Source organism: Polyodon spathula, chromosome 5 (assembly GCF_017654505.1).
Source record: "Polyodon spathula isolate WHYD16114869_AA chromosome 5, ASM1765450v1, whole genome shotgun sequence".
Classification (NCBI taxonomy): Eukaryota; Metazoa; Chordata; class Actinopteri; order Acipenseriformes; family Polyodontidae; genus Polyodon; species Polyodon spathula.
Genome location: NC_054538.1, coordinates 73670995 through 73686416, shown reverse-complemented (window position 1 = coordinate 73686416; position 15422 = coordinate 73670995).

Sequence of the window (15422 nt, the reverse complement as noted above, 5' to 3'; positions counted from 1 at the left end):
ACAAACATGAAGCACATAACACAACCCTCTACCTCTAACATCAACACAGCAACACAAACATGAAGCACAGAACACAGCCCTCCACCTCTAACACCAACACAGCAACACGAACATGAAGCACAGAACACAGCCCTCCACCTCTAACACCAACACAGCAACACAAACATGAAGCACATAACACAGCCCTCTACCTCTAACACCAACACAGAACACAGAACACCACCTCTAATGCCAACATCAATCCTAATCCTTTCTTACATGACACCCATGATCACCTTATTTATACACCTGTGTCTGGAGCCTTCATTAATTATTTAATCACTTATTCAATTCACAGCTCCAGCCACATTTCCACATGTTTTGACAGAGAAATTTAACCCCCTCTCTGTCACTCCAATATTCCCCACACCAACACATACACATGTGCACTGGCAGGATTTCACCCTGCCACACTGCCACCACCCTGCCAGCTTGCCCCATGCCCCTAATTATAATAATTCTCCTGATAGCATTCTTGAATCAAATAAAAAATCATTGAGCATTTGTGTGATCTGTAACTTTACTGGTGCAGAGCTCCAGGAAAAATTTGGAAGCACTGGGGTCATAGCCTAATAGTCGCATACGAGATGCATGCTTTATCTATTAAATGCTACATGAAGTTTAATGTACAAATAAAACGGGAGTTTGTATAATTTGATTTAGAAAAATCTATATTTTAATTGGCGTTCCAGTACTTTAAGATTTAGGACTACAACACTGATTGGTAATGCCCCCATTACATTGTCCCTGTCAAACTCCCAGAAATCTTTGCTTCTATCACTTTACAAACTAACAGCTTCCTGTTCATGACATGAGCTGTGTGGAGCAGTCGTTTGTCTGCTAGATTCTGTACTCTCTAGCTTTAGTTCCACAGAGTTTTTTCTCTTTTCAGGGTATTCTTGTTTAATTTTTTTCAGTCTGTCTTTGTCAACTTAAATATGCTGCATTTATCTGAACAGTCCCTACACAACACAATGTAATGGTTCTGTACTGTGCTGCAGACGTCTGTCAGTTCTGGTAGGGTTAATTCAGGCCATTACACTGATATATCTAAAGGTACAGTAGAACCTCAAATTCTTAAGTACAACACCAAACACTAACAAAATGACTGGTCAACCAAACACACTATGGCAATATATATCGTGGTGAAGAAGCGATCAGCCATTTTTTTCACCAACATATGCTTTGGCACAGAATTAAGAACATAAGAACATAAGAAAGTTTACAAACGAGAGGAGGCCATTCGGCCCATCTTGCTCGTTTGATTGTTAGTAGCTTATTGATCCCAAAATCTCATCAAACAGCTTGAAGGATCCCAGGGTGTCAGCTTCAACAACATTACTGGGGAGTTGATTCCAGACCCTCACAATTCTCTGTGTAAAAAAGTGCCTCCTATTTTCTGTTCTGAATGCCCCTTTGTCTAAACTCCATTTGTGACCCCTGGTCCTTGTTTCTGTTTTCAGGCTGAAAAAGTCCCTTGGGTCGACACTGTCAATACCTTTTAGAATTTTGAATGCTTGAATTAGGTCGCCACGTAGTCTTCTTTGTTCAAGACTGAACAGATTCAATTCTTTGAGCCTCTCTGCATATGACATGCCTTTTAAGCCCGGAATAATTCTGGTCGCTCTTCTTTGCACTCTTTCTAGAGCAGCAATATCTTTTTTATAGCAAGGTGACCAGAACTGCACACAATATTCAAGATGAGGTCTTACTAGTGTATTGTAGAGTTTTAAACATTACTTCCCTTGATTTAAATTCAACACTTTTCACAATGTATCCGAGCATCTTGTTAGCCTTTTTTTATAGCTTCCCCACATTGTCTAGATGAAGACATTTCTGAGTCAACAAAAACAAAAAAGTCTTTTTCATAGATTCCTTCTCCAATTTCAGTATCTCCCATATGATATTTATAATGTACATTTTTATTTCCTGCATGCAGTACCTTACACTTTTCTTTATTACCATATAGGTACTTTTCCATTTTGGATCTTATTATAGTTTCCATAAGTTTGCATATAATAGAAGTCAGGCTTACTGGTCTGTAGTTACCTGGTTCAGTTTTTTGAGGGGAAAAACACCTAAGGTTTCCCTTTTTGTGGATCGGTATTACGTTTGCAATTTTCCAGTCTGTCGGTACCACCCCTGTGTCAAGAGACTGCTGCATGATCTTGGTTAGCGGTTTGTAAATTACTTCTTTCATTTCTTTGAGTACTGCTGGGAGGATCTCATCCGGCCCAGGGGATTTGTTTATTTTAAGAACTCCTTGTCCCTTTAACACTTCTGCCTCAGTTATGCTAAAGTTATTTAAAACTGGATAGGAACTGGATGACATGTGGGGCATGTTGTCAGTATCTTCCTTTGTAAAAACTTGTGAAAAGTAATCATTTAATATATTTGCTATTTTTTTTTCTTCATCTACGATTTTGCCATTTGTATCTCTTAAACATTTAATCTCCTCTTTGAATGTTCGCTTGCTGTTGTAATATTGGAAAAACATTTTGGAATTGGTTTTAGCTCCCTTAGCAATGTTCATTTCTATTTCTCTCTTGGCCTTTCTAACTTCCTTTTTGACTTGCGTTTGCAGTTCTGTGTACTCTTTCTGCATACTTTCTTTTTGGTCCTTTTTTAATGCTCTGTAAAGTGCCTTTTTTCGCTGAATATTTTTTTTAATTGATCTATTAAACCATTTTGGCAATTTAGTTTTACATTTAGATTTGTCTACTTTAGAGATATAATTGTTTTGTACTACATTTTTGAAGAACAACCATCCTTCTTCTGTGGGTGTTTTCTCTATTTTACTCCAATCTACTTCTGTTAGTCTCTGTTTCATACCTTCATAGTTTGCTTTTCTAAAATTGTAAACCTTAGCTTTAGTCATTTCTTTTGGGGATTTAAAAAACACTTCAAATGAGACCATGTTGTGGTCTGAGTTTGCCAGTGGTTCTCTGACCTCTGTTTAAGTTATTCTATCTTCGTTATTTGAAAAGACTAAATCAAGGCATGCCTCCCCTCTAGTCGGTGCCTTCACAAATTGTGTTAGGAAGCAGTCATTTGTCATTTCCACCATTTCTATTTCATCCTTCGCGCTACCCACCGTGTTTTCCCATTTTATTTGGGGGAAGTTGAAATCCCCCATTAGTATGGCTTCTCCTTTGCTACACGCATTTCTAATGTCATTGTATAATAGATTATTGTGCTCACCGTCTGGTCCTTGTAGCTTTTCAGCAAAGCAAAGCAACACATATAATTCATTTTTCATCTCCTATGTATACTATAATACATGTAAAGTTTAGATGCTGTGAATTTGACAAGTTGCTGGTTGTCTTGTGTGTTGATAAGCTTAAAGAAATTTTGTGCAATTTTAAGTTCAAACAAAACCCAGCCCCCAGTGGGTCATACAGGAAGTGGTGTTGCCCTGGGGCACAGGGTGAGTCACACAGTCAGGATATTCCCTTCTTTGTCTAGTTGTTGACCTTAGAGTAGGTCCCACAGGGTTGCAGTGGGTCAGGGCAGGGTCACATTCAAACTGTGAATTTCAAAATGGAGAGAGAAATTGGGGTAAAATGTATAAAACAATCAGTTATTGAATTACTGGAAAAAACAGTGTTTTTGCAATATGCCTTAGAGCTTATACTTTATTCGTTCCACTCTGCAATGGCCTTTGTTTTTGGCAGTGTAACACATTCCTTGTCATTGGCATAAAAAAAGCTTACTGTGGTTATAATGGCACAATACTGTGACAAATTGTACAGCTGTAAATTCTATTTACCCTACTATATACAGTGCTTCACTCCTGCAGAAGAAAATGTAATATATGTATCCATTTCATTACTGTTTGAGAAGCGTTTTTGGAGGTTTTCAAAAGTATTTGCTAAGCAAATTGATATGTTCTGCCAATAAGACATTGAGTGTTTTTTATGTTTTATTCCAATGTACTTTCCCTTCTTATACACCTTTGTATTCAAGACATTCAAATCCATTTACACAATGCTGCTAGTGTAGCATAACCAGGATCAACATGCACCAATTACCTGCTTTTGAAACCATCCAAATTAATTTAAATTACTGTAAATGACACCTTAGCGCTAATTTAAATATGGCTGACCAAAAATTAATATAATGAATGCAAATGCAGAAACAGTAATTACACTGGCTCCAGTGTTTTTTGTAATTACTATCTAGTTAGTGCACTTTTTTTTTTTTTTACTTTCAAACTACAGGTTAACTAGTACATGCCAGAAACATACAACCTTTTCACTGAATTTGACTGTATTCAAGGTTACTGTAATGTAGTGGCCTCATACCCGTGAATATATTACACAGCATTTAAACTAACTGCAGTCCTCAAGGCTGGGACACAGGGGTACAGCTATATGATGTGCTAAAGCAAAAACTAATAATATAGTCAAGTCTCATTTTTATTTAGTTTTAAAAACTGTTTTAGAGTTTTAAATTCCAGGAAAAAAAAATTGACAAACACGAACAATGTCATGTTATGGTTTTGTCCTCATGATCTTCATCAGAAATGCTATACATTACTGAGGATTACTGTGGACTCAGAGAATGACATTCTGCATTGTGGGTCTTTTTATGTTTCCATCTGTTTAATGGGGAAGTTGGGTGCCAGTGGGATGTGGTGGGTCCAATTCTCTTGTTACAGCTCCCTATTTAACCTCTCCTCCTATAGCAAGCAGGCAGCCCGACACAGGACAACTCTTGCTGTCCCATTGGAGCAACTAGCTGGTGCTGCTCTAGCAGAGCGACAGTGCCCTCCTCCCCACGTTACACGACTTCGATCTCTCAGGACGTAGACAGAAAAAGGACTTTCCTCTGGTACACAGAAGCTGTACTTTTATTTGGAGTCCTGACTATTTTATTTTCTAAGACCTATGCTTTTCAATGATTAAAACTGTTCAATTTATGCCAGCTTTCTGAATAACTGGAAGCGAACATGGTTTGAATCTCACTTGGTATTGTCGACAATACCTTTCTTCAGGATGCCCACGGGCCTTCACTGTCTCAAGGACGCAGTGACAGAAAGCGGAGAGAATGCAGTGCTGCTGTATAAGTAAAGGAGTGTCCTCTAACCTGCAAGGCAAAGAGACTGTAATTGGCATGCAGCTGCCTGCTGTAACCATAAACATTCAATGCAAAGGTTAATTATTTGCAGATCTTGTGACTATAACATTATCTGACAAGGGCAACATACGGTCCCTGTATGCATTACACGTTTGTTTGCTTTTCATATTAGTTTAATCTCAAGCGCATTCTGTGACGTATTTTAACTCCTGTCATATAAATGTAACATCTAGGGCGGAAGATAAACCTAGCATACAGTAAATCAGGTTATAGATTGTGTTTTATAGGTGTAATTCACTATTATGCCAAAGTATGGCAATGCTACTACCTACCTGATTAATCCTTCAGATAATTAGTAATATATTCACTATTCATAACAAACTGAAATGAATGTCATACATTTTTTCTAGATGTTGCTATGAATTCTCAACATGAAAATGTAGTTCTGCCAAGTAGCTTAAGCAGAGTTTGGTTGAAGTGAGGAATGGAGATTTGATATTTCAAATAGTGCCCAGATCCCAGATAACTGTATCTAAAATATAAAAACTTTCACAGGCTTGGCTGGAGGGTATTTGAAGTATTTGCCCCTGTATTTTCAATATCAGTCTTTAAAGGCATATCATTTCCTGCTGCAGTACTTGTGACAGATGCATGATGGAATTTACAGGAGAAGGACAAGTTTGTGCCAAAACATGTTTCTCCAGAGATATGGCTGCAGTGCTGTACACAGATGCTTTTTTTTTTGACTGATTCACAATGGCTCATTGTTTGCTAATCTTTTGATTACAACAAACACAATGGGTGGGACAGTTTGGCCATGTAGAGCCCTGAAACTGAAAGTGAATTTCATCACAAGGGTTTAGTGCTGCGAACAATAATGGCAAAACTCCTGTCTTGTTCCATTGTACAGTAAATGTTTTATATTTATTTTCACCATGAGCTGTGTCGATAGGGCACCTAGGGAATGCTATAATCAGTGCACTTATATCATGCTCAACAGAATCCTTCAATGAACTGGCCATGAAAGAGGGAGATCATCAAATTGACTGACAGAGAAACCTCTTCATGGAGTTTATTAGTACTGAGCACTGGCGGCAGAACAGCGGGGGCAGGAGGGGCTTGCACCCCCCCCCCCAATGAAATCGCTGATGGGAGGGCGGAAAATATGTTTTCACTTTGGGGTGGGGGTGTCTCTAAAGCATGTAAGATGTGTGATCTGTATATTAAAATGGACAAGAGATTCCCTTTAACCTGAAAAATACATAAATACGGTATTATTTTTTGTACAGTAATCCATCGCGTATTCGCCCAAACCGTTTATCCGCCACGACCAACCTATTGAACAGAGAAGATTAGTTCAGAGATTGTAGATCCTACCACAGTTTTCGTAACATTGCTGGTAGTGTTACATTGCATTATGTTGATATGTAAATAAATCTTGTTCGCCTGCAGGCCTTATCAACTTCAACCTTCATCTCGATCTCCTGCCTGTCACGCACCCACGTGGCAGCTGGCTATTCTGTCACAAGCATTAATACCCCGTAGCTTTCTAAACAAGTGAATAGAGAGAGTTCTCTAATAAAAGAGGAATCTCAAAACAGTAAGTGTGTGAATATAGCAAGTTTGTTTTAAATTCCTTTAGCGACAGTTCACGCAATTCACACTGACGTTACATGTTCAGTAAAATCAATGAATTTTCAGTTAGAGAGGTGAGTTGAAAAGCCTGACCTGGCTTAAAGTGTCCTGGACTTATGGAGTCAGTTGACAGCCCTGCCTCTGAATGTTCTGTCTTCAGCGGCAATACAGTAAGCCCAACAGGAAGAGCAACTAATGGTTCGAATGACAAGTTGTAGAAATCAAACAACTGGATGCAGACATTACTTGAATAAACTGTGAACAAGTTACTGAACAAACAACACTATCAGCAAGCACTAACACATGTAGTCTACTAGATATTTTTTAATTACTTTCGCTAATAAATTTTAGCATCTATTGGTAACTGAAACACTTATGCAAATGCACAAACGTTTACGAATTAAAAAAAAAATAAAGTTACCAGTACTTTTATTCTTTATTTAAGAGATAAAAACAAACAGTTCATAAACCATGTTTGCTTGTATGCAGGGAGTAGTTGAAGTGAAGAACAGTTTTTCCACGGTGAAGCCCTAGGGAATGCTCACTTGATCACAGGTGTTCCTGTATGGACAGTACAGCATGAATTCAAGCAAAAACAAAGTCTGCAAGAGTTTGAAAAAAAAAAGAAAAAAGTTATATTTGTTAGTGCTGCAGACCATGCTTGGCAGAATCTGAAAAAGTTAGCGAGTGCATCTTTGATTGAAATCGAATGCCTGTAAACTAGAAATATTTTGTGTTCCAGCTTTATTTATCGTGAAATACTGTACATGCACAGGTCAGTCTGCAAAGTTTCCTTTTTGTGAGCGATTTACTGTAAAACATTTCAAAAGCTTTTCTGCACAGATAACGTTGTGTGCTAATAAGAACGTTTTTTTTTTTTTTTTTTTTTTTTTTTTTTTTTTTTTGTGTGACTCGTTGTCGTCCAGCATTGGCATCTCACCCTCATGTATCTCTGTTATTTAAAGCCACAGTTATTAGCACAGTAAATATGGAATGTGTTGAAAGAAAATGGAAAATCAAAAAAGAACAATAAATTTACTCTGTTAAAAACATTAAGCCTCTTACAAATGTATTTTAAAAGCCCTTTTTTAGCCAGTCTAATTTTGAAAGATCATTGTTTTTAATGATCAGGCCCCATTGCCACAGAATAACTGCCATCTATTTGATTAAAGTCTTAAACAGATTAGCTGAAACGACAATTACACATTTATCCTAACTTTAAAAAAAAACATGCAAATGATCTATTCATCACTTATCCAAATATTCTGTCAGTCTCATTTATTACATGGAAATGAAGCAAAACATTTGATCCTAATAACATCAAGAAATATGTGACACATCTCGTTATCACTTGTAATTGTGAATGTATTTCAGTGTAGTAGGCAATAACTAAAATACCAGCGAACATTTTTTCAAGGTTATTATTAATTTGTTTACTACTAGAGCAATCTTTGTTTTATATAGTAATATCATTCAGTCAGATTAAGATAATAGATTAAAACTGATTAATTGATTAAACTCTTAATTTAAGCATTTATCCTGCAAAGTGTTGGGTTAGTATTGATTGCTGGTAGGTTTGTGCTAATATTCCCTTCACAAAGTAATAATATATTCATTTTCTGTTTTACAATGATGGGTTACCCCATAGAGTTACACAACCTGCATTACTTACTATTGCTGTGACCTGCAACATCTTTTAAACGTTGCTCTGCTATTTTATTCCCATATCCTATGAAGACAGAGCTGGGGAAAAAAACTGAACACATTGTAGCAGCCGTTTTCACACTACAAAACATCAACTGAAGCGCACTACTAAAACAAAAGGCTCAATTACATGATCCTGACTGAACAGGTACTACTTTTAGTTACAATCTCTGGGGTTTTCCCACAGGAAATATTCACACAGACTACAGCAGTCCTCACAAGCCATTGTCAGACACTGTGATATACTTTGATAAGGAGGCAAGTCGTAATAGAAAATGTCCCAAAGATTGATGATAACAGCAAGTTCGACGTGTCTCTTTACTATATACTGATTTTTAGATCAATAATCTTTAAGAAAGGCAGTACAATAATACAAGTGATTTAAATGGTAGAGGGGACAACAGGTTATGAAAATTAGTTTCACATTTTGTTGCAAAGACATGCAAATTCTGTTTCTCAGTTAGCATTTATTTCTCTAATTAATGAATGAATACCAATCCGTTTAAAACCTATTAAAGGGAATACTAGTTGGTCCACCCTTATTAGCCCATAACATTACACTGAAGTGGGTCAAATGTTATAAATTAGCACATTTTTGGGCCAGATTCATCACGGTCTGTACACCAAAATGCAATGTGCACCATTGTTTGGCAAAGGACAGAAAAAGAAAGGTTTATGTAAAAAAATAAAACTGTTAACAGACACCTTAGCTATGCCTTTGATTCCGTACATGAACCTTCTGAGCTAATAATTTGAGGAAAAAAAGTGCTAATTTTATTTTGAAGTAAAGACCTTGAAACACCAGGGCCTTTGTTTCTTTGTAAGTGCGACAATTAATAGGTTTTTATTCCAGTCAACTCAAATTAAGTGATATGAAAATTCTCTTTGGTATCTGGTGAGTTGAGTCAACTGGTGTCTGGCTCTTCATAGCAGATGGCACATTAGTCTGGAACGGCAGACCGGGTTCGATCTACAGACTAACTCTGTGAACACATACTGTATTCTAAGCATGGGGAAAGGGACTTTGGGATATTAATCAGAGACACTCACAAGAGCTGGAACAGAAAAGCCCAAACTACAGTAATTCTACCAAACAATAAAACACAAAGGCGAAAGCAGGAAGGCGAGACGATGACATGCAAAGCTTGAACATATAGCAAGCAGGCAGACTTCTTAAAACAGTGGGCTTGATTCTGATGAAACGAGTGCAGTGGTTAAAGTGAAACATGTCTGCGTGATTCAGCCTAGTTTGAACGACAACATTTGAGGTTCTTTACAAGTGATAAGGACCTTGTATTGATCAACCAGGTTAAAGAAAATCTCTGATCCATTTTTTAATACCCAATTAAAGACGGTACTCCTTCTCTTTCTACACCTACAATATACTGTACACCCCTTTTAGCATCAAAAAATAACATTGTTTCTTCCTGAAATCAGGACTGCAACTATTAACATGGTCCCCCCCCCCCCCCCCCCCCCCCCAAAACTTCCCTGCTTTCCTGTCAAAACATTTTCTGCTTGACCCCCTCCAATCCGGTTTTTGACCGGCACACTCCACTGAAACTGCTCTTCCCTCCGTTATTAACTCTCTACTCTGCCCGTGCTGCCTCCCTCTCCTCTGTCCTAATTATCCTTGACCTGTCCGCAGTCTTTGACACTGTGGACTCTATTCTCCTGTCCTCCCTCGCTGACCCGGGAGTCTCCGGCACTGCTCTTGCCTGGTTCTCCTCCTACCTCTCCCATGGCACGTACCAGGTGTCCTGGCATGGCTCACCCTCTGCCTCTTTCTCTCTTTCTACAGGTGTCCCCCAAGGCTAGTTTTCTCTCTTCACCCGCTCACGGGTCCCCTCATATCCTCCCATGGCTTCTCGTATTATTTCTATGCTGATGAAGCCCAGATCTTCCTCTCCTTTCCCCCCTCTGGCTCCCACATCTCCTCCCATATCCCTACCTGTCTCTTAGCCATCTCCTCCTAGGTGCAGATGCATCATCTTAAACTCAACCTTTCCAAATCAGACCTCCTTTTCTTCCCCTCTTCTTCCCCCACTGCTATCTATATTACTCTTGAATCCACCACCCTCTCTCCCTCCTCATCCACCAAGAACCTCTGTGCCAACCTCGACCCCTCCCTCTCCTACTCTCGGCACATCTCTGCACTAGCACACTCCTGTCGCTTTTACCTCACCAACATACACAGAATTCGCCCCTCCCTCATTAACGCAGCTCCTAGTTCAGGCCCTGGTACTGTCCTGCCTTGACTACTGCAACTCCCTCCAGGCCGGCCTCCCTGCCTCTGCTATCCTTCCACTCCTGCTCATCCAAAACTTTGCTGCTCGCCTGGTCTTTTCCCTTCCTCTTTTCTCCCATGCTACTATGCTGCTCAGCTCCCTCCACTGGCTCCCTATTATTGCTTGCATCCAATTCAAAACTCTTGTACTTGCCTATCGCTGTCTCGACCTTTCTGCTCCCTCCTATCTCCAGACTATTATTTCTCCCTACACCCCCCCTCACCCCCTCCACTCCTCTGCCACCAGCAGATTAGCTGTACCTCTCCTCCACTCCCCCACTTCCACATCCCACTCCTTCTCTATCCTTGCCCTCCCCAGTGGTGGAATGACTTACCCAGAGATATCAGGACTGCTCATTCAAGACAGCATCTGTAAACCTCACAACTCTCTCGACTAAACTGAACTATATGGCACCCAATTACACTTACCTGCTCTACACTTTCCTGTATTCTGTTACTACTCTCAATATAATTATATTTTCTGTATCTTGTGCTTGATTTTGCTCTTAAAGGAAAGCGTATTCACATTTTTTGCAATTGATCTTATTTGAAATTGTTATTAACCATTTAGTGTATTCACTACTTGCTCTTAATGAAATATACTCTTATAAGCAAATATTGTTACTATAAGTTTAACTGCTTTTAGTCAAAATCGCTTTCAAATGTAATTTTTTACTGTATTTATATTCTCTTATCTGATTTTACTCTTATTTACTGCTGACTTTATTGTATTTTATATCTGCTCTTATCTGTAAGGTGATATTTTGTAACAACCGTAAGTCGCCCTGGATAAGGGCATCTGCTAAGAAATATAATAATAATAATAATAATAATAATAATAATAATAATAATAATAATAATAATAATAATAATAATACTTTACCATGGTTAACCAGTGCCAGGTCTTATATGGCACCTTAACACAACCATGTTCTGCTTATTCTTTCGACTGTACAGTATTGCGACACAGAGTCACTTTCACAGGAATTAAAATAAATTCCTAAAAAAAAAAAAACATATAGATACATCAGTAGGAATTATTTTCTCATCCGTTTCCAGCGGAACAGAAAACAATTGCATTTCTGAAGATCCCTTTTCTTAACCCTTTTTTTTCCAATGGGTAATTTCACACTTCGTCTTTTGTTTTTAGAAACTAATGGGCACCAATTGCCCTTGGTTCCTTAACCATGTCTGTTTTTACTCGTCTAAGAATATGCACATTTCACATTGCATATTCCAACTAGGGAAAAATGTCTGAAAAGAATGATGACTGAATTACATACTACTGATGGAACACATGATTCGAAGTAGAAAGATATTTTAAACACAGTGTTTAAGTTCAGTTTTGTTTGAATGTATTTACACTTAGAGAGCAGCCTTGAAACAGAAAGAGGGTATCTTAGACAATTGAATTTCTTACCTTCAATGTATTATTATTATTATTATTAATAATAATAATAATAATAATAATAATAATAATAATAATTAGTCATTTAGCAGACACTTTTATCCAAAGCAACTTACATAGAGACTAGAGGGTGAACTATGCATCAACAACTGTTGCTTCGGAGTCACTTACAACAGGACCTCGGTTTTATGTCTTATCCCAATTTATATGCCTTAATTCCCTGTGCATGTTCTTCTTGGCTGATAGATTAAAATATATGCTTGTTAATGCTTGTATCTACTCGTGGCATGGTGTTTTTATTCCGAAGAGTCGCGTAGTTCCCAACAATTCTACAACTGGAGTCCACACAGGTTGTTTGTTTTGTTTGTTTTTTTATCATAGGGATGCAATACAATATACTGTATCTGTGTACACATTGTAACACTGTATATTTTTCCTTTTTTGTTACGCATTTCATGCTTCAATATTAGTACTATACTCTTGAACAATTACAGTAATTCTCACAACTGATACTAACTTTGGCTTTATGGTTTTTATTAAGAATGTGTGGAATGGAAATATTGTTGTGTAGGTATTTTCGGAGTGTTTTGGTATTTTGCACTGACAGGCAGTCAGAATGTTGATAAGGCATCGTAAAGTGAAGGATCCTGAAAAGGTCAACAAGGAGGGTCATTTGATTTGGTGTCAAATTTTGCTAGGCAACATACCCACTAGACTTCCCTGATTAAAAAAATAAATGACATTTTGTCTTATACCATTAGAGCCCGGGTCAACTGTACATATTAACATTGCTTACATCTGCATTCTAACATTCCTATGTAAATGAATAGGTGTACTGCAAACCCTATTTATTGCCAAACTTTATTATCTTATCCAATGTTGAGTCTGGCATACAGCACACACAGACAGCATGCATCTACAACTCATTTAATACAATTATTATATACTGTATTCATCTGTTTAAATGAGGGAACACAATCACATGTAAACATATTCAAATAATGTAGATTCCACAAGCTTAAATCTGCATGTTGTTTTAACGCAATGTTAAGGTCTGTGGTAACACACCTAATGGTTCTGAAATGTATATATTTAAAGCAAGCATACATCAATAGCCAATTCAATACTTTCTTGCTTCATATGGTACTGTAGGCTATGCCACTATCAGTGTATATACTGAAAAAGAAAAAAAGAACTGGTACGTTAGCTGGTGCGTGCATTAAAAGACTTGAAATACAAATGTACCACTTTTTCACAGTGTACCGTTTCTCGATCTTACACGGGCCACGTTTTGGTGCACTACCACATTGTAACGATGTACGATTTTCTGGCCCTACACTGGTAGGGTTTGCAGGTTGGTTAACTTCTGTTATCGGGAAAGTCCAGATAATTCCCCATCTTCAGTTTGTCCGGGATCACTTTTATAAAAGAAGACCCCCCCCCCCCCCCCCCCCAACACTGTAATAGTAAGACATCGAATAGGGACATTTGTAAAGCCAATAGCATTTGATTAATTTTTTCTTCTATAGTGTCTATAAAACAGCATTTGAGGATAAATACGCACTGCAACATTTATAAAATACAGGAGAACCCAACCTGCGGAACTTCTGAGCAGGGAATTGGGAGGTCAACGTTCATAAAATAACGTGGGTGAGGATGATGTTGCTGCCCTGGCCTTGATCCGAGCATCTGTTTACAAAGCACACACATGTTTGTGTGTAGGCATGTTCAGAGTGTGGGCAGTCTAGAAGCTCCAGGGAAGAGCTCCAGTTGGTTAGGGGGTAGTACATCCCAAAAGCATTTAAATCTAATCTGCTGTAATGGTGGGTTACCATGGAGGCCAGAGCAGAAAAGCTGGATTGTGAAGGCTGATTGGTTTTCAGGGCTGTGTTGTTTGCAACAGTTGTGTTTATTGAATGCCTCATTAGTTCTCTTATTACCAATGTGTGCTTTCCACCAAGGACCCTTGTCATATTTGTGCTTTTCAGAGATCATTTGGGGTTCAGCACCCCATGAAAAAGAAACACATTGAGAGTGTTTATGAGAGCTTGCATTACTTAGTTATTTGGTATTAGTTCAAGAAATATTTTACCTGTTTCATAAAATAGGGGGGGCAATTAAAGGATGAAATGAATGCTTTGTGAATAAAATTAAATACTGCAAAAATAAAGATTTAATTCACAGATAATTGCAATAACAGCCTCCACCTCCAATTACCAACATTACACTGTGCATCTGCTCCTATCACGGTTGATGGGGGAAATGTACTGCTGCATGTTATACTGGCTTACACTGTAGGGAATTGCTCACAGTGACAGGAATAGGACAGGATGTGCCGTATAAGCTGAACCAAGGATATATGAGACCGTTTAAAAGGAATGCTAGTGGATGGTTGTGTGTTGGGGTGCATCAATTTGGAATGCCCAGACCAAGGGCAAAACTAGAGGCCATTCCAACATTGTGTAAGGATATTTAACCTTTAGCGTGAAGATCACTTGCATGTCAGTGTGCTGCTGTAGAAAGCTGATCCTTGAGCACAGAGAAACTGAGTAGAATAAATCTGTACTAAGCAAATGATTTTGCAAATGAAACACCACTATTCAGGCACTATTTGTAAGATTTTTATTTATTATATTTTATTTTACATTCTCCACGGTCTGGAATCAAACCGCTGACCCTCGGCACTACAGGCAGACATGCTACAGTTTTGCTAAAGGGGAATCCGATGTGCCTACCTGGCTGTCAGTGGTCGTTAATTACAATGTTCTGTATCTATGGAGTATGTATTACCTCTTTAATTAATGGTAAGTACAGTGTATCTGCATAGCTAGTGTAGATGTGCTTTTATTTATAGTGTCAGTAAACACAGACGTATATGTAAATATGACGAGCTGTCTGTACTTATTTATGACACATCCGTATATGTGTGTCGTTTCAATTACTGCAGACAAAAAATGTAGAAAACAACAAATGGTACTGTACATGAAGATAGTTCTGTAATTCAAAACCGTATCTGGGGACCTTACAATGCTGCAGTGGAAAACACTGTTCCAGGCTTACAAGTACTGAGGCGCTTTAGTCAACATCTTGACTGCCTAATACACAGTGGGCACTGAGCACGTCGAACACACTGAAATGCTGTTGCTGTTTCTTCCAAAGTGACTTTGAAATCGCCCTGCTTTTCACCTGTTAACTTACCAATTGGACTCAACAGGTAATTGAAAGCCTTCAAGCACAAGATTTACCACAAGCACGATATGAAATGAATGA